The sequence below is a fragment of the Gymnoscopelus microlampas genome (genome assembly GCF_963454915.1).
Source record: "Gymnoscopelus microlampas genome assembly, contig: SCAFFOLD_77, whole genome shotgun sequence".
Classification (NCBI taxonomy): domain Eukaryota; kingdom Metazoa; phylum Chordata; class Actinopteri; order Myctophiformes; family Myctophidae; genus Gymnoscopelus; species Gymnoscopelus microlampas.
Window position 1 is genome coordinate 27,225 of NW_028155799.1, and position 4,297 is coordinate 31,521.

Below are 4,297 nucleotides of genomic sequence, written 5' to 3' on the forward strand. Positions count from 1 at the left end.
GGACTACTTCTCCAGATTCTATATACCTGTGTCCAGTGAAAGATTTAAAGACTCTGGTCTCTGCTCCTGAGTCTGACAAAGACATGTATAACGAAAGCTTCAATCCCTACCATGCTGACAAGAGCTTCTTTTTGAACTACAAAGTGCTGCAAGGATGCCTAGAAGCAGAGGAATGGAAGAACAATCTCGAATCTGTGAAAACAGATGTGGACACGGGCTACTCTATAAACTGCATTGAGCATGTAAGTTAAGACTTTTGCTGGTATGATAAGACTGATTGTTTAAATAATGTTTTGCAATAGTTTTAATTTACACATCTCTCTCTCTCTCTCTCTCTCTCTCTCTCTCTCTCTCTCTCTCTCTCTCTCTCTCTCTCTCTCTCTCTCCCTCAGGAACCACACACTTTCACAATCTGTGAACTTAGTGGACACATCAAGTCTTGCACCTGCTTTGAACCTCAGAGCTTGGGGGAAATGTTGAAGAGAAATGGGATATATGACATGAACTATGTGTGGAGCAACTCTACCTGCCTCTCAACCAATGCACCTTGTTCAGCCCTGGTACAACAAAACATGTCTTTTATCAGCACTGATAGCGAGGTAGTCCCAGTTACTGAATCTGGCACTGATGATGATATAGACAGTGGAGAGTCAGATTCAGACTCAGAATGGGTTTGTTCACCAACCAAGATGCCTCGGAAGATTCGCATTACGCGCAGAACAAAAGCACTAATCCGACAGATGCCAACCTCACAGTTGGGAGTTCACCACAGAATTCCATATTTTAAGTGTGTGACAAAGGGAACTTTGATCAATGAAAAAATCTGCGGAGACATAACGTTGGTGGTATATTATAGGCAAAATGAAGGCTTAACCATTAAGGAGGCCTTAGAAGCATATGGCGGGTTTAATGATGATGTGGTTTGTGTTAGAGTCGGAAGAGATGGCAAAGACGTTGTCATGAGCGATGCCATGGTAGAAGACCATTGCGAGGGACAATACCTCACGATCAAACGTAAGTTCTCTCATCTGCCACAATAATTGCTCAATATCTAAACTGTGTGTTTATCCCTGTCTTTACCAAAAGTAAATCTCTTTCTTTCACTATTTTCCCCAGCTTTGAAAAATGTCCACACAGGAACACCTGAAAGGAATGCTGTGTTCAAGTGCTTGGTTTGTTATGATTGCACAAATACATTAACAGACTGTGGTCACATGCTCTGCTCTGCTTGCTACATGAAGATCCTGGATTGTCCATTTTGCAGAAAGCCACTGGCCAGGCACCTTCAGCTACTACCTGATGAACGGGACTGTGATAGATGTACGGAATGCTTAGATATTAAGGACACCTTAATGGTGCCATGCTATCATGTTAATTGTAAGTGCAAGAAAACATGCTGTATTTGCAGAACAATAGGCACAAATATTTTCAGGATTTTCTTTGTCTAATAGATACTCGGATCTCCAAGCATAAACATTTTTTATGTACAAAATATTTGTAATATCTAATTGATATTACCATTAGTGTGAACAAAAAAAGCTAGAATGGTGTCTCAAAAAATGTCTTTGTTTTTTCTTTGTCTATATTTTTGACATTTCTGTCCTGTATTCTGTAATAAAATACTCAATCAATCGAGCTAAAAATAGTTGTCTATCTGTCCTTTGTCTGCTACTTGGTGTGTCTGCTAATGGGGGCTCTGCTCTCATTTTTTATTTTTCAACCACACAGATTAAAAATCTCACAAAAAACTTCACAGGGAAACTGGTTGATCTAGGCATTAATTAAAAACACATGACCCATAGACACATTTTCTAAGTTCTCCTTCATCATGCCCTCATTACACACTATTTACACAACTATGGTAAAGTCACACATTACAACACACACACATGACATTGTGAGACATGAGACATTGTTGCTTTTTGATCATAATCTTTATTTGACACATACACTTGACTAAATCACTCATGTGATACTGTCATTTTGAAGCACTACTTCCTTTTTTCTTTACTGTAGTGAGCACATGGAGGACCTCATGTTGCACATCAAATAATTATTCCTGCTCGATCTTAATCATTTTCACACAATGATGAAACTTTTTCTCCCTTACAGACCCAAGCCTACGTTTTAGTTTCACCCTGTTCTCTGTCAACTCCACATGCTGTGGGTGCTTGTGTAGGTGTTGTCTGATGTATTCATCGATTTTCTTCTTTACAGTCTCAGACATACACACAGGCTCTTGTTTGATGTGGTACTGCTTGTCCGTATCTTGTGCCTTTACACATTGTGAGCTAATGATGAGTTCCAGCTCAGAAATCAGTGTGTCAACTGATGCTTCAAGCATAACCGTGACATCCTCACGATTTGAGTCAATGCCCTTCAGTTCTGGAAATAGCCAGTAGAGCATATGCTTCAGAATTTTTATTTCTTGTTCAAGCACATCTATTTGCCTTTTAGCCTCATTTTCTTCCAGCTTTTCTGTTTTCACCTTCATATAGTCAGTGAGATCATCATGGATGAATTTATTAATCCTCACCTTTACAGTCTCAGACATATATCCGGACTCTTGTTTGAGTTGGTAGTGACTGTTCGGATCTACTGCCTTTACACATTGTGTGCTGATGATGGTTTCCAGCTCGGAAATCAGTGTGTCAACTGCTCTAACAAGTACATCCTCGAGATCCTCATAATTTGACTCAATGCACTCCAGTTCTGGAAATAGCCGCCAGACGCCCTTCTTAAGAGTTGTGATCTGCTGTTCAATTTCTTCCAGCTTTTCTGTTTTTACCTTGGTATAGTCTGGGAGATCATCTTGGATGAATTTATGAATCTTCAGCCTTATAGTGTTGGACATGCATTCCGGCTGTTGTTTGACATGGTACTGCTCGTTCCAATGTACTGTCTTTACACATTGCGTCTTGATCATGCATGTCAGCTCTGAAATCAGTGCTTCAACTGCTCCGCTAAGCACATTCATGAGATTATCATATCCAATGCCCTCCAGTTCTGGAAATAGCCAGTAGAGCATATTCAAAAGAATTGTGATCTGTTGTTTGAGCACATCGTTTTGCATTTTGGCCTCATTTTTTTCGTCCAGCTCTTCTTTCTTCACCGAGGTGTCTGTGAGCTCCATTGGCGTTGTAATGTTGGGGAGTTTATATTGGATGAACTTATAGATTTCCATCTTTACACTATTGGACATACAAGTGGGCTTTTTGTACTCTTCCATCTGGTTCTGCTCTGCACAATCCCCTTCCATGACAAGCTGCTCTTCTGAGTTGTCTAGCTTGACACATTGTGATTTGATGATGCTTTTCAGCCCACAAATCATGTCCTCAACAGCACTGTCAAGCACACAAATGTCATACCCATTGCCCTCCAATTCTGGAAATAGCCAATATAGGTTTTTCTTCAGATCTGCATTTTCTTGCTGGAGCAAGACTGTTTGTTTTTTATCCTGATCCATTAACTGAGAGAGCTCATTCTCTAGTTCAGTGCACTTTTCATTATAACTTTTTAATTCTTTCTCGTAATACTGGCATTCTATGGTGTTCCTCTCTGCCCTTTCATTAATTGTTTTCTGAGAAATGTCTAACTTGTTCTTGTACCATTTTAATTTGTCATTGCACTGTCCCAAATCATTTTCCATTTTTTCCAGATTTATTTTCAATTGCTTTAGGTTCTGCTCCACTTCTGCCTTGCTTGCCTCAGCCTCTTTCTTTGCCTTGAGGAGATCATCTTGTGCTGTAGCTGTGGCTTTCTTAGCCTCTGCAAGCTCCTTTTCAGCTTTTTCATTCGCTTTGATGGCCTGAGCAAGCTGCAATTCCAACTTGGTTTTAGCTTCGTTAACCGTGAAGAGGTCCAATTCTACATCATGTTTTGCATTCATGGCCTCTGCCAGCTCTTTTTCATTGGCTTCGATGCACTGAGCAATTTCCATTTTCACCTTGATATTGGCTTCCTTAGCCTTGGCGAGCTCCGATTCTGCTATTTTCTTGAGTTCCCCCTCTAGCTTGTTATTTTTCTTCCTCGCTTCGAGTGCTGAATGCATCAGCAGCTGTGCATACATGTGATATGCGCCGCATAGCTCCTGCATAATATTCTCTGATAACTTGTTCCACACTTTACAGTGCCTGCACTTTTTGAACTCGCTCACGATTCCGCAGAACGTCACAGACATGTGTTCAATACAGTTGTCCATACTCTCTGCCTCTGAAACCGAGGGGAACGATCTGTATATGATATCCAAGAGATTGGCAGTGAAAGCCTCGCCAAAGGTAACCAGACCTGGCGGGTT